Source organism: Rana temporaria, chromosome 10 (genome assembly GCF_905171775.1).
Source record: "Rana temporaria chromosome 10, aRanTem1.1, whole genome shotgun sequence".
Lineage (NCBI taxonomy): Eukaryota > Metazoa > Chordata > Amphibia > Anura > Ranidae > Rana > Rana temporaria.
This window is the reverse complement of record NC_053498.1, coordinates 34339255-34361421: the sequence shown is the minus strand read 5'-3', so window position 1 is coordinate 34361421 and position 22167 is coordinate 34339255. Positions and strand designations below refer to the sequence as shown.

General features: G+C 44.4%; 1 protein-coding gene across 2 annotated transcripts in view; it reads right to left on the bottom strand.

Annotated features, from left to right (window-relative positions):
• The window catches only part of LOC120916511 (tetraspanin-4-like), a 174488-nt gene that overhangs the window by 99187 nt on the left and 53134 nt on the right, over nucleotides 1-22167 (bottom strand). The window contains exon 2 of one of the 2 annotated variants that reach the window (XM_040327524.1): nucleotides 9841-9951. The exons of the other annotated variant lie outside the window; for it this stretch is intronic. The gene's annotated coding sequence lies outside the window, so the exon portion shown is untranslated. The remainder of the gene's footprint in view (nucleotides 1-9840; nucleotides 9952-22167) is intronic. 2 annotated transcript variants of the gene reach the window in all.

The following is a 22167-nucleotide window of genomic DNA, read 5'->3' as shown; positions in this document are numbered from 1 at the left end:
TTACCACCGGGCTAATTTTGGCACTTTATATATTTAGTAGACACCCTAGGGAATAAAATGGCGGTCATTGCAACATTTTTTTCTCGCACGGTATTTGCGCAATAATTTTTCAAATGCCTTTTTTTGAAAAAAAAAACGGTTTCATGAATTAAAAAATAACAAAACAGTAAAGTTAGCCCAATTTTTTTGTATAATGTGTAAGATGATGTTACGCCGAGTAAATAGATACCTAACATGTCACGCTTTAAAATTGTGCACACTCATGGAATGGCGCCAAACTTTGGAGGAGGTATAGTGCTAGAATTGTTGCACATGCTCTAACGCACGCAACGATACCTCATATGTGGGGTTTGAACGGCGTTTACATATGTGGGCGGGACCTGCATGCGTGTTCGCTTCTGCGTGCAAGATAACGGGGACAGGGGCGTTTTGAAAAAAAAAAAATTATTTTATTTTTATTTTACTTAATTCTTTTTATTTTACATTTTTTTTTATCACTTTTATTCCTATTAAAAGGAATGTAAACATCCCTTGTAATAGGAATCAGTGTGACAGGTACTCTTTATGGAGAGATGTGGGGTCAATAAGACCCCACATCTCTCCTACAGGCTTACAAGCATGAGATCGGTGGGAAAAAAAAACACACTGATCACATGCCGACAGCCGCGATTGCGGCTTTGTTTACTTCCGGGTACCGGGCGTGACGTCATAACGTCGCGCCCGGGCCTCCGACAGTCATAGAGATGACTGGTGACCATATGGTCACCAGTCATCTCTATGCTTTCCAGCAGCGCTGACCGATTCGCTCTCCGGGCCCCTGATGGCACGGGAGAGCCCGGAGAAGCACCGGATGGCGGCGGGAGGGGGGGGGGACGTCCCCTCCCGCTGCCTATAAGAACGATCAAGTGGCGGGATCGCCGCTTTGAACGTTCTTATCGTGCACAGAATCGGTGGCTGAAGATGGCGATATCTGAATGATGCCTGTAGCTGCAGACATCATTCAGATATCACCGCACAAAGCCGAGGATGTCCCAGGGACGTCCTCGGTCGTCAAGAGGTTAAGATAAACCATGCTGTAGCAATATAAATAGGTGCTCATCCTCGCTATGACTACATATGTACAATACGGCTCCTGTATATCAGTAGAGCTCAGTGGATGTGCCTGCCAATGTCTCAGCCTATGGACACCGCAGATAGTTTAATTGAAAACTGTAGGGATGCATCAAGCAAGGAAATTGTATCATTACTAGCACTACATGCTGCATCCACTTACTAATAAATGTACATAATCTCAGGTTATATGCTCTGATTGTCAGCTCAGCCGCAGCAGTTAATTAGCTCTGGGCTTCTCACAGCCTACTGTGCCAAATGACTGCAGTCAGTTAATGGGGGGGGGGGGGGGGGGGGGGGTCACTGCACCGCACCGCCCTGCAAAAATAGCATTACCCAAAACTGCTTATAGAGGGTTATTTGCATTTACATCACAGGGGCCATTGGCTAAAGGCTTTTTATTGTACGTATCCTGTGCTGGTTATAATGCCTTGAAACTGTCCTGTACCGGTGAATACCAGTAGAATATAGCAGTACCCTCCATAGTGTTTTAGTTGATGCATTTACTTAAACCTAAAACCAAAAGTGCAATAGATTGCAGTTTACCGATCATTAGATGTGGTGGCTGCAAGAGTTTGCTTTTTTTAGACCTTTTCCCTTTCTGTTTTCACCTGGTGATCTGGCCACTAACACACCTCCTGCATTAGAGTGCCCCTACTCTGGATGAAGGAGAACAGGGGGCATAGCAGACAACAACAACATTTTTAGTCTGATGGTGTAAGAGAACTGTCAGCGCGCTCCGCCATTGTTGAAAGAAAGCCATAAGAAGTCAGATTTCCACAAAATGTGGAAAATTTAAGGGGTTATGAATACTTTTTCAAGGCACTGAACACTCCAGCAATGGCTGCATGGTATTTCTCACTATCATGGTTTCCTGATAGTGAAAATAGTGGACCGTTGCATGCATAATGTGTGTTGTAGTCTTCAAAAGGGGTCCCTATAAAAGGGTGACAACACATGAGTACAATTGGGACACAGCCAAGTGTGTTGTCACTCTATAACAGGAAGTGCCTGACCAAGAACCTCCATGGGAGGATCAAACGTATTTTCAATAAAGCCGTGGCTGAACTTTTAAATGATATTAACATCTTAAAGCGAAGATTTTAATGCTTAGGTATTACATGTACTTTTCTTCAATAAAATTTCTATAGGTAGCAAAGCATTAGTAAGTCAGGAAATTGTGACCAGTGGCGGTTCATCCATAGAGGGCGCTGGAGCGCCGCCCCCTCTGGCTCTCACCGCCACTGAGTCTAATAACATAGATTCATGCATTGCACGAATCTATGTTATTATCGCCGCTGCCGCTGTTCTATTCAGATGGTCGGTGCTCATGTCTGGCAGTCTGAATAACGGCAGCTGGTTGGCTGTACGGAAGAGCCTATCAGAGCCAATGGCTCTGATAGGCTTTTCAGAGTACAGCCCTTCGGGTCCCGGAAGCTTATACAAGGAACTTTTTCAGGGCACAGCGGCGACATCATTGGGCACAGTGGCGACAATAGGCACAGTGGGGACAATGGGCACAGTGGGGACAATTAAAGGGCATAGTGGGGACAATTAAAGGGCACAGCGGGGACAATTAAAGGGCACAGCGGGGACAATTAAAGGGCACAGCGGGGACAATTAAAGGGCACAGCGGTGACAATTAAAGGGCACAGTGGTGACAATTAAAGGGCACAGTGGTGACAATTAAAGGGCACAGTGGCTGTGTTTGATGGCATGGCACAGTGGCTGCGTTTGATGGCATTGCACAGTGGTGACAATTGATGGCACAGTGGCTGCGTTTGATGGCATGGCACAGTGGCTGCATTTAATGGCATGGCACAGTGGTGACAATTGATGGCACAGTGGCTGCATTTAATGGGCACAGTGAGGCTGCATTTTTTTTTTCCCGTTTGCGCCCCCCAAAAATTTTGAGCACCAGCCGCCACTGATTGTGACCAAAGCTTGTGAAAAGTTATTGAATTCCATAAATAATCTAAAATATTATTCATGCTCTCTCTCATAAAAAATGAAAGCTGTTAGCATGCCGTTGTAAGGAAAGCATGCAATGCTCAACATTTACATATCGTTATAAAGAGGAAGCACATGTTACAATGAAACCAGAGATAAAGGAATGTTTTCCATGTCAAGAAACTCTTACAAAACGCTGGGAAAGTTTCAACATCTCAGAAATGTTATTAAAATGTATTAGGACACAACGGATGAAATGCAGCCTCTTGAACAAGCGGAGCAGTGCTCAAGTCTGCCCAGATCTGTCTGCCCATGCCAATGTTCACCAACCAAGGAAATCGCTCATGGTTTGATATTAAATTGCTCCCTTGTGGTGCTGAGGATGACCGTCCCTGGGTGGAAAAGTCAATTTCTTGCAGATACTGAGCACTCAGTTCCTCAGCAATGACACACTGGGGAACGCAAATGTTTCACCCAATAGTCTGGGCTGTCCAGAATAAGGGTCTGTGCACACTGCGACGTGTGTGAGCATAGAAAAACGCACAAGCATTGGCATGCCGCATCGAGTTTGAGCCTGCACTTTCCTAGAACACAGAAAGGGTCTACGGCATGGCAGAGGAGCCAAACTTGTGCTGGCCTGCTGCTTTTTCCTATGCTTTAAAGAGGAAGTAACCCCTCTGAAAAACAAAATAAATACACCCTGCAAGACAAAGGCTTAATAAGCTAGTATGCATAGCATACTAGCTCATACTAGCTCATTACACCCTGCAAGACAAAGGCTTAATGAGCTAGTATGCATAGCATACTAGCTCATTATGAATTACTTGCCTGAGATAGGAGCCCCCCCCGGAGCGGTCCTCATTCCCATCCTCCATCGCCGCCATCTCTCCAGGAGTGACTTTCGGGTATTGCGGCTCCGGCGCTGTGACCAGGGATGGACTGGCCATTGGGACTACAGGGAGTTTCCCGGTGGGCCAATGGCTCAGTGGGCCGGCTTCAGTGACAGTGGACCACCGCGCCCCCTCTGCTCCTCTGTCTCTCCCTTCCCGCAGCGCTCACCCGGGGGGGGGGGGCAAAGAAGCAGGGGGGACGACAGAGGAGCATGGGGGAGGGGACAGACAGCTGACTCAACAGCTATGGCCTGGGAGTTTCTCCCTTCTGCCTAATCTTGTCCCATAAGGGGGGGCAACAAACTGATTCTTTGCCCCGGGTGAAATAATGTCTAGCTTCCCCACTGGTACTGCCTATAAGAGTACCAGTACCAGCCGTTCTACTCTAATAAAGTAGAACGGCTAGTGGCTAGTGAAGGGGGAGGGGGCTTGGGTGGCCGGGGGGGGGGTGCGGGAGTTGTTCGGCCGCCATGGGAGAGTCAAAGTGGGCCAGTCTGGATGAAGTGCAGGGCCAAATTTCTGTCCCAGTCCAGCCCTGGCTGTGACTGACCGGAGCCGCGATGACGTCACTCCCACGCATTCACGCGGAAGCCGCCAGTCATGGCATGATCGCCATTAGAAAAGGCTCAGTGTGCCTGCGCCGTTGTCTACAGCGCATGCATCGCAGACATTGGTGCCTGTCATTTCTGTAAATATCTCCTAGACCGTGTAGGTTTAGGAGATCTTTCTTGCACCTACAGGTAAGCCTTAATCTAGGCTTACCTGTAGGTAAAAGTGGTCTTTAAGGGTTTACAACCATTTTAATGCTTTATTGTTGATACATTACCATGCAGTATGCTGAAAAATAAAATGGACATTGCTCTACTTTTTTTCCTACATAAAACAACGCACATTAGCACAACACACCACTGTGAACTGATCGCAATTACATACCTTATATTCTACAGGTCCTTGCGTTGAAAAATTTAGCCAACGCATCTAGTGTGAATGAACCCTAAGGCGCTTATATTATTCATATATTATTTTTAATGTCCATTTAAATGCAATTAATCTCTAAAAAATACAATGACTTCATCCAATTGATTGTGTGCTTTATTGACTTAAAGGGGTTGTAAAGGTTCGTCTTTGATTTTCTAAATTGGTTCCTTTAAGCTAGTGCATTGTTGGTTCACTTACCTTTTCCTTCCATTTCCCTTCTAAGGCCTGGATTCAGGTAGATCGGCACATCTTTGTTCCGGCGTAGCGCATCTCATATGCGTTACGCCGACGTATCCCAGAGAGGCAAGCTGAGTATTCACAAAGCACTCGTTCCCTACGTTGCGCCAGCGTAACGTAAATCTTTCGGCGTAAGCCCGCGTAATTCAAAGTAGGTGGACGGTGGGCGTGATTCATTTAAATGAACCGTGACCCCATGCAAATGATGGTCCGAACGAACGGCGCATGCGTGCTCAGAATCACGTCGAACATACTCTCTAAGATACGACGGCTCAATGCCTACGACGTGAACGTAACCTACGCCCAGCCCCATTCACGTACGACTTACGTAAACAACGTAAAATACGACGGCTGTTCCGTCGTCCATACCTTTGCATGGGATGCGCCTCCTATAGGTGGAAAAACTTTACACCGGACGTACGCCTTACGTAAACGGCGTCGATTACAGCGACGGGCGCAAGTACGTTCGTAAATCGGCGTATCTCGGTCATTTGCATATTCGACGGGTAAACCAATGGCAGCGCCCCTTGCGGCCAGCGTAAATATGCGCCCAGGCTCCGACGGCGTAGGAAACTTACGTCTGTCTTATGAAGCCAAATTTCAGGCGTATCTTGTAATAAGAATCAGGCGCATAGATACGACGGCACATTCGTGCACTTACGCGGCGCATCAGTTGATACATCGGCGTAAGTGCTACGTGAATCCAGGCCTAAATGTTTTTTTTTCTTTGTTTGAATTTCTCACTTCTTGTTTCTCCTCAGTAAGCTTTCCACCATCATCCGAGTGGTGGAAAGTCATTTAGAACAGCTTACTGAACACCTTACTGAGGAGGAACAGGAAGTGAGAAATCCAGACAAAGAAAACAAAGAAAAAAAAACATTTAGAAGGGAAATGGAAGGAAAAGGTAAGTGAACCAACAATGCACAAGCTTAAAGTAACCTATTTAGAAAATAAAAGACGAACCTTTACAACCCCTTTAACTTTTGGTTACTATTTTTCCTCTTTTTGTCAGGCACACTTGCTATTTTACATAATAATATTTTTTATTATTTTTTTCTATTTGTGTTTTTTTAACAGATACTTGATGCATTTGCCCCAGAATAGAGGAATAAATCGCATTTTCATTACATGGTTCAATTAATATTATACATACAGATTTCATGTTCATATTCTGTCTCCGAGGTGGTCCATGTCATCTAGGATGGGCTGCTACATATTTATCCTACAATGCATTATTTTGATGCCAGTTCTTATATATCTATTATACAATGTATCAATTTGCTGTTGATGCCAGTTTTGTTTACAATGTTTTGTTAATGGATTTTTGTAACACGTCATGTTATTACTACCAATAAATAAAAATTGTGTTTCTGCTGCCCCACATTCCTCATTTAACCTCCCTGGCGGTATGATTATGTCAGACTTTTGATGCTGAAAGCAGTACAATTGTTTTGCATTGAAATTTGGCGTTTTATATTGTAGGCCTGTAATTCTGATGCCGCGTACACACGGTCGTTTTTCGGCATGAAAAAAAAATGAAGTTTTTCAGCATGTCCAAAAAACAACGTTTTTCCAACTTCATCATTAAAAACGATGTTGCCCACACACCATCGTTTTTGAAAAATGATGAACAAAGCGCGGTGACGTACAACACGTACGACGGCACTCTAAAGGGAAAGTTCTATTCGCCTTTGGGCTGCTTTTAGCTGATTCCTTGTTAGTAAAAGACGATTCGCGCTTTTTTGTCTGTTACAGCGTGATGAATGTGCTTACTCCGTTATGAACAGTAGTTTTACCAGAACGAGCGCTCCCATCTCATAACTTGCTTCTGGGCATGCGCGGGTTTAAATTGTTGTTTTTGCCCACACACGATCATTTTTAACAACATGAAAAACGACAAAACAACGTGAAAAAATGCAGCATGTTCGAATTTTTTTTTGGTCGTTTTTCAGAAGCCGAAAAACGATGTGAAGCCCACACACGATCATTTTAAATGACGTTTTTAAAAACAACGTTTTTTTTCATGCCGAAAAACGACCGTGTGTAACTGGCATTAGAAATAACTCACTCAAATCTGTTCAAACCAGAGTCTAGTAAACATCCCAGGTATGATAAAGTTTGAAACACGAAATCATATATTATAATATAATAAATAACTATAAATAATTTTAACAAATAATAATATAATAATAAAAATGATTCAATAATCGAATCAAATCAAAAAAACACTGAAATTTGTTCAGTTGCAGAATTTTCGATAGTAATTCTAATTTATTGAATAGAGAGAGCAGACTGCGCAAAGGACAAAACAATAACAAAGCTGCTGAACACTGAGGGTCAATAAGTCCTTGGTCAGAGTATGTAAAAAAAGCAGTGCAGCGCTACTAACAAAATGATGAAAGTCCAAAAAACAAATAATTAATCAAAATGAAGAGAGGATAAGGGTGACTTCTGGAACCTCAATAAGGTGATCGGATGAAGACTCCTTATAAAACAGTCAAGTATCCTTAGATAGAAATACAAGCCGCTCACCTTAGCAGATGGACCTGTGGGTGAGCAGCAGGTCAAATGCGCTGTCCCTCTAATAAGGGCTTGGTATTTTATCGATATATGCTCATATTCTATGCACTAGGATATAGTGCCTCTTTTGTGAGTACTTTTATTTTAAATAAATTTATTGCATTTTGGTTACTATACGGAGAGCACTATGTGTCTACTTTATACTTTTTCATGCCATTCAACTACATGAGAGTATACCAGATGACCATCCGCCACTGAAAGTCGGTTTGGAGAAAAGGATCGACCGAGGAGGCACCGTTATCATCTTATAATACCCCCTTATTAGAGGGACAGGGCATTTGACCTGCTGCTCACCCACAGGTCCATCTGCTAAGGTGAGCGGCTTGTACTTTTATCTAAGGATACTTGACTGTTTTATAAGGAGTCTTCATCCGATCACCTTATTGAGGTTCCAGAAGTCACCCTTATCCTCTCTTCATTTTGATTAATTATTTGTTTTTTGGACTTTCATCATTTTGTTAGTAGCGCTGCACTGCTTTTTTACAAATTCTAATTTATTATCGCTGTTTTCTAGCTGATCTAAAAGCACTTTTGACGTAAAGGGACAGTTTTTGGTTGCTATGGACAATCTTCAGTTTATAGGCAGAAAGAACAGTATTTATAATATAAAAGTGCATGCATGCAGGGCACTGGACAGACCACTGGGGCCAAAAGGGATGTGAAACTATTTGTTACAGTAATGTAATCTGTAAGATTACAGTGTACTGTATGTATTGTGTGTTTTTCACTTTTTGAATGTGGCGCCGTGCTCCGTCCCCGTGCGTCACGCCGCTCGCAGGGAACAGAGCTCGGCACTGTGAATCAAGCGGAGGACACGGCTCGCACACACAGCGGGAGGACTATGCAGGATCCTGGGGACAAGGTAAGTACGCTGTACATTGATCCTGCGATGCGATCCCGAGTATGGCTCGGGGGTTACCAATTTTGGTACTGAAAATTCACCCCGAGCCATACTCGGGAATACCGCTAAGGAGTTTAAAATCCCACCTATATTTTTTTTCGACTGATTTAGAAACAGAAACGTATTTACATACGTTTCATTTAACTTCTTCAGACCCAAGCCATAGTAAAAAGATGGCCACAAGGTGGCTCTACAATGCCCGGAGGCAGTCTTTTTACAGCCTCGGGTTCCCACGCCTGGCGCGTCACCGAGATGCCGATGCGCGTGCCTGGCGGCCAGGTACCCGCAATCGGCAGTGACAGAGCAGGGATGTGTGTAAACACAGAGCTCCACGTCCTGTCAGGGAGAGAGGAGACTGATGGTGTGTCCCTTGTACATAGGGACACAGATCGGTCACCTCCCCCAGTCAGTCAGTCCCCTCCCCCCACAGAAAGAATCACTCCCAGGGTACACATTTAATCCCTTCCTCGCCCCCTAGTGTTAACCCCTTCCCTGCCAGTCACATTTATACAGTAATCCGTGCAATATTTATAGCTCTGATCGCTGTATAAATGTGAATGGTCCCAAAAATGTGTCAAGTGTCCGATGTGTCCGCCATAATTTGCAGTCCTGACAAAAATCGCAGATCGCCGCCATTACTAGTAAAAAAAAAAAATAATAAAAAAAAAATCAGAATTCTATCCCCTATTTTGTAGCCGCTATAACTTTTGCGCAAACCAATCACTATACGCTTATTGCGATTTTTTTCCACCCAAAAATATGTAGAAGAATACATATTGGCCTAAACTGAGAAAACATATATTTTTTTTATAATTGGGATATTTATTTATTATAGCAAAAAGTAAATGTATTTATTTTTTTAAATTGTCGCTCTTTTTTAAAACCGCAGAGGTGATCAAATACCACCAAAAGAAAGCTCTATTTGTGGGGAAAAAAGGACGTCAATTTTGTTTGGGAGCCACGTCGCACGACCGCGCAATTTTCATTAAAAAATTGATAGTGCCGAAAGCTGAAATTTTGCCTGGGCAGGAAGGGGGTATATGTGCCCAGTAAGCAAGTGGTTAAAGTCCCACAAAGTCCCCCCCCCCCCTTTTCATATAACCTATTATAAAAGAGTCATGTTCCTAGCTACAGGACCCACACTATTAGTAGCGCTCTGTACCTTCATCTTATAAGTAAACTGTTGATACTCACTGTTAAGGCTCCTATGTTCTTTTGCCAGAAGAAACAGCCCAGCTTGTGACTTGTTTACGAAAGACGAAATAAGTTGGAAGCAGTAGATTTCTGCTAGAAATTCTCCTGGAGCTACCAGAAAATAGACAAAAAAAAAAAAAAAACAGCTATGTGACGTCTAGGAAGGAAAGTAGTCATTATGGAACAATGAGTCATGCCTAGACCTTTCTATGACCAGTCTTGTAATGTTCATCATGAAAAAGGCTTTCAGGACCATAGAGACACCAGTTTTCTAGAACAGGTAAGCAGATACATGTTACTTTCATGATCCACTTACTTTTTTAGGGCATTGACTCCCAAACAAAATTGACGCCCTTTTTTTCCCACAAATAGAGCTTTCTTTTGGTGTTATTTGTTCACCTCTGCGATTAGTGCTATAAAACTGCACTGATTACTGTGTAAATGTGACTGGCAGGGAAGGGATTAACACTAGGGGGCGAGAAAGGGGTTAATATGTTCCCTAAAGTGTGTTCTAACTGTAGGGGGAGGGGGACTCATAAGGGGAGGAGACCGATGTGTGTTCCTCTGTACTGGGAACATACATCTGTCTCCTCACCGCTGACAGGACATGGGTCCCAAGCAATGCGGTGGGGGCGCGCACACGCGCCGCCGACGGCACGCGCGCGCCCCCTAGCCGTCCGGGAATGCAAGGTCATCATATGACATCCACTCTGAAGGAGGAAGGGTTCCCGCCGATGTCATTTTACAATGACTCGGTAGGGAACGTGTTAATTGTACTTTGTTGGTCAAAGCAAAGTCACCCATCCTTTCTTGTCTCCATGCTTTATTTGGTTGAGAAATCACTTTGAAAAACACCCCCCTAACATTTCTAGCTGCAGTCATCTTGAGTAAGGGCAGATGATTAATGTAGCATGGACTCTCAATTGCAGCAATTTGGTGGATGGGGGCAGGGTGGTAATATGGACCCTATAGCTCAGTTGGTGCAGGGGCAGATTCAGGGAAGGCAACTGGGCAATTGCTTTCCCCGAGAAAATAGTGAGCAGGCCAGGTGCCTGGTGGGTGAGCAGGCAAGCAGTCAGGTCTGTAGGCGGCCGGCAAGTGAGCGGAGCAGGTGAGCAGGCCAGCAAGCGTGCAAGAAGGTGAGCAGGAAGGCAGTGCAGTGAGCGGGCGGGCAAGCGAGTAGAGAGATGACATCATCTCTCAATGCCCATCACTGCAGTTCCACCCTCAATGTGCAGCTGCGGGCAGCAGAGAGATTATATCTCTGAGGCCCCGTACACGTCCGAGGAACTCGACGTGCCAAACACATCGAGTTCCTCGTCGAGTTCTGTGTTGAAGCCGCCGAGGATCTCGGCGGGCCAACTTTCCTCATTGAACAACTCTATTTGGCCCGACGTCGGCTTCCTCGGTGAAAAGTGTACACACGACCGAGTTTATCGGCAGAATCCAGCTCCGATCGAGTTTCTGGCTGAATTCTGCCGAGAAACTCGGTCGTGTGTACGGGGCCTTACTGTCCGCCCTCACATGTGCTGAAAAGCAGAGGAGAGAAGCCTGTTTCTCTGCTGTCACTGTTGTTGCAGGATAGTGACCAGCTGCATTTGGTGGCAACTAAGTAACGTAACAAGTGAAAAGCTCTGCATCTGGTGGCAATTAACGTGGCAAGTGACAAGCTGTATCTGGTGGCAGGCAATGGTGACAAGTGACATTCCAAATCTGGTGGCAGGTGACGTGGCAAGTGACAATCTGCATCTGGTGGCAAGTGACAATCCAAATCTGGTGGCAGGTGACGTGGCAAGTGACAATCTGCATCTGGTGGCAAGTGACAATCCAAATCTGGTGGCAGGTGACGCGCCTAGTGACCAGCTGCATCTGAAGGCAGGTGACGTGGCAAGTAACAAGCTATACCTGGTGGCAGGCAATGTGGCAAGGGACAATCTGCATCTGTTGGCAGGTGACGGTGGCAAGTGACACACGCAGGGCTCTCACTGATTCTGCATTATGGTGAATTGAACTAATTAATTATATATAACAATGTAATAATAGACATAATGCTCTTCAGTCATCCTGACACCATATCAACCATGGTGCTGTGATTATTGAAGCGCCAACACCAGCCATTGCCCCCGACAAATTTCCCACCAAAAACCTTATTTTCTGGCAATGCCCCTCCTAGAGACTAGACTCTGGATTCGCCCTTGTGTTGGTGTCTCTGTCTAACTCTACTTTGATAGCCAGCTCTCATCTAGAGATGATCTCCCAAGTATTCACCCCTCTTCCCCAATGGTAGTTCTCCTTAAGACAGTATGGTAGGCATCTAAAGAGGCGCTATCTATTACCAGCCCTCTGGAGTTTACTCCCTTATGGTATAATCCGAATTATCCTGAACTATCCTGAACTATCCTGAATTATGCAAATTACAGAGATTTTCCTCATGGAGACAGAGTTTGGTTCTTTCCCCAAATATTCACTGGTAGTACTCTAAAGGCGTATTGCCAATTATGCGTAGAGTTCTCATTATCTCCTGAACAATTGTATCAATGTCTCCAGGGCCAGATTAAGAACATCATGGGCCTGGTGCTGAGGATTTTGGTGGGGCCTTTTAGGCTGCATTCACACCTCCGCGACAAGTAACGCCGCATACGAGGCGTATTTTGCCGCAAATAGTGTAACTTTTTTGTTACAAATCCTTCCTATTGCTTTGTATGGCCGAACGCCAATGCCGCCTGAAAAAAAGGGTCCGGGACTTTTTTTTCATGCCGCAGGTGTACGGCGTCTATGAGATGTGAACCATCTCATAGACAGCAATGGGAATTCTCCCCTCCAGCGGCACGAGCGGCCAGCGTCGGGCGTTTTGTCGCGGAGGTGTGAATGGGGTGTAATAAGTAATAAATAAATGCGTGGGAATGACATGAACGCAGCCCAGCCAAGGCAAGTGACCAAAAGCACAGAACCCAGAAGGAAGACCGGGTGAAGATGTAAGTGCCCGGGCCCCGCCTGATTCATCGCAGCACTGGAGGGCTCAGTCTGAATATTTAAGTGTACACTAATGTGCTAATATACTGTGCATACTTGTACGTTGTGGCATAACCTACCCCAGGGCCTCTAAAAAGTAGTAATGTCAGGAAAGTTTACTACCGCTTTATTATCACAGGATCCCAGGAGCCTCTCATGGGGCCCCCTACTGACCCGGTGGACGGTGGCCCTTGGGCAGTGCCTAAGTGCACAGTTGCCAACATTTAAAAAATATTTTCAGGGCCACTTTTTTATATAAGTGCTATATTTAGAGTAGCTGAGATCCCCGATGTTCCTCTATACATCATAGTAGTAATCACAAAATTAAATGAGTACTAATAATGGGGCAGAACAAATATGAGAACTGATATTTCCTTTAGTTGAACTAACAAAAGTGTGTCCATTCTAGAGCTGGTAACATTGAGGATATTCAGTATAATTTTAAAGAACTGTTTTTGTGGGTAAGCGACATAGGGGAGGAGTATGGACGGTATATAAGTGGGAAGTATGTGCAGGTTAGGGAGAGAAATGTGGAGGGTCTAACAGTGGGCACTATGTACAGGAGAGGAGTACAAAGGGTACGGAAAAAAGCACTATGTACAGGAGAGGAGTGTGAAGGGTATGACAATGGGCAGTATGTACAGGAAGAGTGAGGGGGTATGACAGAGGGTAGTACGTACCAGAGAGAAGTGTGGAGGGTATGATGGGGCAGTATGTACAGGAGAGGAGTGTGGAGGGTATGACAGTGGGCAGTATGTACAGGAGAGGAATGTAGACGGTATGATAGTGGGCTCTATGTATAGGAGAGGAGTGTGGAGGGTATGACAGTGAACACTATGTATAGGAGAGGAGTGTGGAGGGTATGACAGTGGGCACTATGTATAGGAGAGGAGTGTGGAGGGTATGAAAGTGAGCAGTATGTACAGGAGAGGAGTGTGGAGGGTGCGACAGTGGGCACTAAGTACAGGAGAGAAGTGTATGACAGCAGGCACTATGTACAGGAGAGGAGTGTGAAGGGTATGACAGTGGGCGCTATGTATAGGAGAGGAGTGTGGAGGGTATGACAGTGGGCACTATGTACAGGAGAGGAGTGTGTAGGGTATGACAGTGGGCACTATGTACAGGAGTGGAAGGATATTTAGGGACTGAGTAGTGGTTAAGCGGGTCATACATGGATTGAAATTACGCCAATTATGCAGAGACCAGCCATAGTTGATCTATGTATGGGCTAGCTGGTTTTACACAAGTCAATCTATTAATCAACTTGAGTACAACCAGCCTGTTTTTTTTTTCTTAAAACAATCAGTGCTGCCAGCTAAAGTTAGCAACACTGATCATTGTACGCACTGGCAGAACACAATAACACTGCAGGAGTGATTCCCCCATCCACAGGTCAGCAGGTGAGAGGGTGTGTGGGGACAGGCTGGGGAGAGATACTAGTCAGTGGCTGGGTAGGCACTGGTAGTATCAGAGCCAGATACACACAGGTTACATACGCCACGATCGTTAGAGCGAGAACAATAATTCTAGTACTAGACCTCCTCTGTAACTCTAAACATGTAACCTAAAAAAATGTAAAGCATCGCTTAGGATACCAAAAAAAATTGTGCTAACTTAACTAACTGTTTTTTTAATGAATGAAACATTTTTTTTCCAAAAAAACATGTTTGAAAAATTGCTGCGCAAATACCGTGCTAGAGCTGCACAATTAATCGTTAAAAAAATCGTGATCTCGATTCAACCCCCCTGACGATCTTCAATGCAGAGTTTGCCAATTCTTTTATATAACAAGTGGAGAGACTTTCAGCTGTCAAAAGAAAATATCTGGGCAGTCTGCCAAGTTTTTAACAGGAAACATTGTAACTAACGCTTCCTTCTTAGATCAAAGGGATAAACTTCTGTGTGTAAAGAACAAATCTGGGCAGTCTGCGAAGTTTGTAAACAAAATGAAACATTGTAACTAACTAACATTGTAACTAAATTTAACCACTTAAAGTCCAACACTTGTTTCTTAAGTTAGAAAGCAATATTATTTGCTAGAAAATTACTTGGAACTGCCAAACATTATATATATTTTAGCAGAGACTCTAGGGAATACAATGGAAATTGCTGCAATATGTTATGTCACACTGCATTTTCCCACTTCAATGAATAATAAAAACCATAAAAACAAAACAGTGAAGTTAGCCCATTTTTTTTTTTTTTTTATGTGAAAGATGATGTTACGCCGCAACAATCGTGAGAGAATCGTGATCTATCTTCTAAGCAAAAAAATAGCAATTCTCATTTTAGCCAGAATCGTGCAGCTCTATACCGTGCAACATAAAAAGTGCAAAGACCACCATAGAGTAATTTTCTAGCAAAAAACAAATGATGATTTTCACATGTAGTAGAGAAGTGTCAGAATTGGCCTGGGTGGCAAGGGGTTAATTACCATGAGTAATATACAAATAATTATTATAAGCACTGTGATCCTATCAGTCTGCTGTAGTGTGTCAGCTTGTATTTATATTGGCCGCTCTGAATGTAGCTTCTGACAGGCTGTGCAAGCAGGCCCGTATCTCCGGAACCATAAATGATAGCCGTCCCATATTTTAACCAGTTGTGGGGTAGCTCTTCCCATGCCTACCCCCAAATGTGGGGTTTCTGTGACCTCTGGTCATCGAGCTACAACCCCCCAAATTCGATCTTAGAAAAAAAAAAATTCTTCAAAAAAAAAAAAATAATAATAATTTTTTTTTTTTTTTGGGCAAATGGGCCTATCTTGAGAAAGGGGCCTGGAGCTGCAGCTCCATCAGCCCCATTGTTAATCCGGCCCTGAATGTCTCCAACTTAGGCACACACTGCAGGTTCAAAAGCAAATGAAGCATTGACGTTCTAGAATCCATCTACCCTTAGCTCAGGCATACCGACAGGAGGGTGTGCTTAGCTGAAAAAGCCCTTCATACCCTCCTCCAAAGGAAAGAAGAAAATGCCGTCAAGATTCATTAGATGTTTGGCATAATTTTGACCTAGGCCAGAAACCAGGAAGCACCAGAAAAATATAAAATAAATATTTAAAATAAGTATGATATTCCTTCCTATCTATTTACTAAGTCGCATAAGAATTAAAAATAGTTAATGCTGATTGAGAGAGTTTAGTTCCGCGTTAACAACTGAACAAATCTGTTTGGCCTAGTTTACACAACACAGCCGGGGGTAAAAATAGGCATTTGAGCTCTGGTTTTCCTGCCCCCTGACCTTCTCCTTAAGCTGAAAGAGAAGCCAGACAGGGTTGCACATATTGGGGGTAGATTCAGCAAGAATTTACGCCGGCGTATCTATTGATACGCTGCGTAAATTCAAAGCTGCGTATCTTCTTTCTGTATTCAGAAAGCAAGATACGCCGGAATTAGGCTAAGATCCGACTGGCATAAGTCTCTTACGCCGTCGTATCTTAGTTGCATATTTACGCTGGCCGCTAGGTGGCGCTTCAGTCGATTTCAGCGTAGAATATGCAAATGTGCTGGATACGCCAATTCAGAAACGTGCATGCACCCAGCGGAATTTTTTACGTCGTTTGCGCAAGGCTTTTTCCGGCGTAACGTTGCTCCTGCTATATGAGGAGCAACCAATGTTAAGTATGGACGTCGGGCCAGCGACAAATTTTGCGTTGTTTGTGTAAGTCGTTCGCGAATAGGGCTTTGCGCAAGTTACGTTCACGTTGATAGCATTGACAATTTGCGGCGTAATTTGGAGCATGCGCACTGGGATACTTTCACGGACGGCGCATGCGCCGTTCGTGAGAAACGTAATTTACGTGGGGTCATGTTTTTTTTGCATAAAACACGCCCACCTCTTCAGAATTTGAATTTGGCGTGCTTACGCCGGCAGATGTACGCTACGGCGCTGTAATACTCCCTGTCGCATTCCGTGGGCAGCCCACTAAACACGACCAATTCAAGTGAAAAGGGCCATGCCACAGCTGCCCTGCAGCCATGTGAAATGCATGTATGTGTGGCACAGTGGTGAGGGCTTTTGACATTTTGACAGGGTGACATCTCATCGCCAGGGCTGCCGCTAGTGTAAACAAGCCCTTAAAGTCTTTCACACTACATGAGATTCAGTTCTCTTGGCTAAGAATGTTAACACATTGACACCCACAATTAAAATTTATTGATACAAAAAAATCACTGGCGCTCAATGGGAAATAACTAATATCCCATGAAATACTTGAAACCCTCGTATGGGCTGAGAACAGTCCGTGCTGCAGAGATCCGGATACCCTGAAGTACCACAAATACACAAATACACCAAAAAGGAAAACTCTGCGCTCCTGAAAGTTCACCAATTATAAATCCACTTAATGTTTGTGAAGAAAAAAACATACATTAACACTTTAATTTTCGGAAGATCCAGTCCTTTATATGGTTAAAAAAGGGAAAGTTTCCACAATGTACACAATATAATAAAAAAAGTATAAAAAAAACTTTCCAAATGTCTGCATCAGACCAGCACCCTCTTCAGACTTCAAATGGTTAAAGCTTGCGGTTTTAGTTTGTGGGCTGTCTAGCAAGACATCATTAGTGCAAATGGTGAGCACAGTACATTACCCAGCCAGATGTAAACATCGATCGAATGTCCTTCTCCTGGCTGATGTAACAATGTCCGGGATCCTAGGCTCTCTCCTATGCGGGTCTGGAAGCTTCACAGACCCGATAAATGTGACTGCTGGAGACACAGGGTGGATCAGCCTATCAGGGAGAGCGTCCTTTCTGATAGGCTGTCACATTTATCGGGTCTGTGAAGCTTCCAGACCCGCATAGGAGAGAGCCTAGGATCCCGGACATTGGGGGGTGCGCCCCAAGCCCACCCTTTTTTTAAGCCAATTAGAGTCCCAGACTCTAATCAGGTGCTTCTAAAAAAACAAAACAAAAAAAACATTGGAATCCGTGTGTCTGGCGCCCTGCGTGTAGATTAGGCGACAGTCGCATGGATTAGGGGGGCGGCGCCCCTACACCAGTAGTATATTTAGGTTTTGTGCTGCCCTAGCCCTGACTAAACTCCTGCACCTCCCTAATTTAAATATGACCCACCCCTTCCTGTCAAGGCCACACCCCTTTCTGTTTAAGACCCGCCCTGAAATTTTCGAGTGGGGACATTTCCTTTCATTTCCTGTTTGGCTATGGGGCAGGAAATTAAGAGAAAACTCTGCAATGGGACAGGGATGGTAAAAAAATAAAACTGATAGGGGCTATAACCCTCCCTTACTCTATCCAAAATAAAAAATAAAAGTGTTGCCTATAGTTCTACTTTAAGCACAAATTTCAGATAATTTTATGGCGAGGACTAAGAAGATATAACCATGCCAATGGTGCAGCAGAAACCATACAGCACAATGGGGAAGGTTTGTGGTCCAGGATGATAGGACAGTCAAAATTAGAAGCAGCTTGCGTTACACTAACAGTGGGGACTCTTTCCACGCCGCCCCCCTGCAAAGTGCTGCCCTAGGCCTGGGCCTTGTTGGCCTAGGCCAGGATACAGCATTGCCCTGCACCCCTTATGAATGGGTTTCCTCAATATGTGTGATGTTGTAGTTCCCTAAACATGATTAGGTGAGAGGGGCATGGGATGGCATAGTCAGGGCTTCACATCAGTGGGTCTCCAGCCAATACACAACCATCACCCAATGTCTACTTTGTGCTAGAGGTAAGGGATTATGTACTAGAAGCAGAGAATCTGACATTCAGCCTAGGTTCACACTGCTGCGAATTAAAAATCGCGGTAAAATCGCGATTTACCGCGATTTTGCTGCTGCGGTTTTGCCACGATTTCGGCCGCAATTTAAGAGACATCTGTGTAGGGTTCAATGTAAATCGCGGCCCGAAATCGCAAAAAGTAGTACAGGAACTACTTTTTGAAATCGGTGCAGCGCCGCAGATGCGGCGTCGCACCGATTAGGACGGTGTCCTTGCCGAAAATTGCCGGCAAATGCCGCCGATTTGAGATGCGATTTCACATGTGAAATCGCATCTCAAATCTAAGGAAATCGTACCCAGTGTGAACCTGGGCTCAGTGAAGATTTTTTGCAGGTGAATATTCCAGGTCCATGTGTTTTAAATGACAGTGATTGATTCCCTATCAGAGTGCGTTTGGAGAAAGTCACATTCGCTGCTTTATAAAGAGACCCCCAAGTGTCATTTCTATTCATTCATGTACCTTTGCTTACAGCAGATTTATTGACTGAATGGTAGTATAAGAGACATTCATACATGAGGCTGATAGACATACACCATCAATATTTCATGTACAGCCAAGTATCCAGGGACCCTTACATTGGTCAACAGAGAAAATATAAATAAATTACAAAACCATGTTAAACACACTGCTGCTTAAAAATAGATGTGCTGTCCACAATATGACACACATTTGATCTTATGGTATGAACAGCACTATATTTTTTATACTACTCTTTGAAAACTAGCAATAATTTATATCATGTGAGAGAACTGTGATGGAAGACATTTGTGGGCTGCCATTGCTTTCCTCTCCTTGTAAAATGCAAATGTCATGGCTGATCAAACTGATCTTCTGGCTTTAAAGGGGTTGTAAAGGAAAACAATTTTTTTCATAATAAGCATCCTTTACCTGCAGACATTCCTCTTTTCACTTCCTCATTGTTAGTTTTTGCTCAGAAGTTGCTCTATTTTTTCTCTGTTCTGTTCACTTCCTGCTTGTCTGATTTTACTGACCACAGTGATGGGAGGCTTTACTGTGGTGGTCAGTGACGTGCTCGCCCCCTCCTGGGAACTACATCTGTGTGGCAGGACGCTCTCTACGTGTTAGAGACTTCAAGGAGGTGTGAATTACAGGACGTGCCGCAAAGCATACTGGGAAATGTAGTTCTTACATGAACGAACGATGCAAACCAGGAAGTGAATGAGAGAACAGAAACTAGAACGCCAGAGGTGATATAGATGAAGGAATTTAATAGGTATTTACTCGTTTTTTAACAGAATCATTACACTATTCTGTCTGTCTACCTTGCAGACATTAATTTTAGGCAACATTTTTTTTTCTTTAGTGACCCTTTAAGTCATTAAACATCCATCTATACAGGCAGAGCTGGTCAGAATAATCCCCTGTCATATGGAACTTGCACAGTTCAGGCGCCAAAATCACTCGGAAGAGCACTGAGCAAGCAGAACGTGACCCGTGGAGCTTCTTCTTTCTCAGTAAAGTAACCACCGACACCAATGATCTGTTGCTAAACTGTTACTGACCACAAACCTATGAGGGCACTTCACCAATGACCACCAATGTAAGCAGTCATAACATTGACCTAAGGTGCCCACGTGTCCCGGATTGCCTGGGGACTGTCCCGCAATTGAGATGTTCTGTCCTGGGTCCCGGGCACCTTTATTCTGGGACAATACAGTGTCCCGGAATGAAATAGAGGACACAGCCACCCCCTACTAACTAGTAACTACATTACTTCCATCTCCCAATCACGTGCAAGCAAAAGTGCTTTTTTTTTCTCCTTGTACGTGATTGGGTATTTTTTGAGTGAGCATTCTATTTGCCTTAAAGTGGTTGTAAACCCTCTGATCATACTTTCATCTACAGGTAAGCCTACATTAAGGCTTACCTGTAGGCAGGGGCGTATCTAGAGTATGGCAGCCATGGCAAGTGCCATGGGCGCCATGGGGAGGGGGGCGGCAAAAAGCCACCCCCTGCATGAAAAAAAAACCCACCCGTCCTCCTGCACTAATCTCCTGGCGCTGTGGCCGCCTTGCTGGAGCGCAACGCCGGCATAGCAATTGCTAATATTTCTCCTTCTGCCTGGGGAGGGGAGTGACAGGTGCCCCCAAGACGGCCGATGATTGGCCAGACCGGATCCACATACTGTGGCGGAGCCTGATGCTCCGCCTACCTTATCATCTCATCCCCAGAGCGGGGAATGGGACGTGAGGTGAGGAGAAGAGAGGACAGGAGAGAAGGAATGTATGGCGGCCCGATGGAGAACCCCGACCCCAGCAGCAGCACCAAGAATAGCAGCCAGGTACTACTTGATCCTTGTCCTCATATTCATGTGTGCCAACTGCCAACCAGAAGCAAGCAGCAAAATATAATGCTCAGTGGATTAAATAAATATGCATAGTCATATCATAAATAAACTGTAATAAAGTGATTTGTGAACAGCTGTTGCACAAATCACTTTATTAATGATATCTATGGCTATGTATATTTATAATTTATTTATTCCATATTGATTCCTGGCACACACACAATCGCACATGATGATGATCGTGTGCGATTGCGCCCCCCCCCCCCAAAATCTTTCAGCACCAGCCGCTAGTGGTCCCCAGTGTCCATCTCTGTCCCCGCCATGTCCATGGTTATCTGAAAGATCGGTTTCAAATGTTTTGAAAGGGGCGCAGTTTCAGTGCTTGCCATAGGCGCCATTTTCACTAGAAAGCCTCTGTCTGTAGGTGCTTGCAATATCTCCATTAACCTACATGGTTAAGGAGATATTTGCAGAAAATCGGGCACCTATCATACTACCCCGCTCTGTGCAATTGCGTTGCACAGAGCAGCCCCTTACCTCCTTTTTTGGGGCACTCTCTGCGCCTCCTCTTCTGTGATTTCCCTCTTAGAAAGTCATTTGCTATGGGGGCACTTGTGTCAGGGTGCTCCTTAGCCAGGCCGTGTGCACCATAGACAAAAGGCGCAGGCACACTGAGCGCGCCAGGTCTTGAATTGAAATATGCCGGACAGTGACGGGAACGCGTGCATGCGTGGGAATCGTGCCGGTTCCGCGCGCATGCGCGGGACTGACGTCAACGGCGCTCCGGCCAATCACATCGCCGGAGCAGCGATAACCGGAAGTAACCTAAGGGGGAGATGGAGGGGGAGACGAGGATGGCTTCGGGGGCTTCGATCTAAGGTAAGTAATACATAATGAGCTAGTATTCTAGTCATACTAGCTCATTATGCCTTTGTCTTGCAGGATTTTTTTTTCTTTAAATTTGGGTTTACAAGCGCTTTAAGTAAATCAACCCCATTGCTTATTATTTCAATAAAAAAATAACTGAAGCTTTGAATTCACTTTAACACACTCTGATAACATCATTTACACCAAGCTGTTCTTTTATTATATCTAAAAAAATCCTTAAAAATATTATATATATTTTTTCTAAGTGGCACGTCAGTTTTTCATGGTCAGAATGGCTGATTTGTCTGCCCAGATTACACTAGCAAAAATCATAATGATCAGCCAGCCAGAGACAGAAAAAATCCTTTCCTCTGAACAACTGCTGACACCTACAAGCTGAT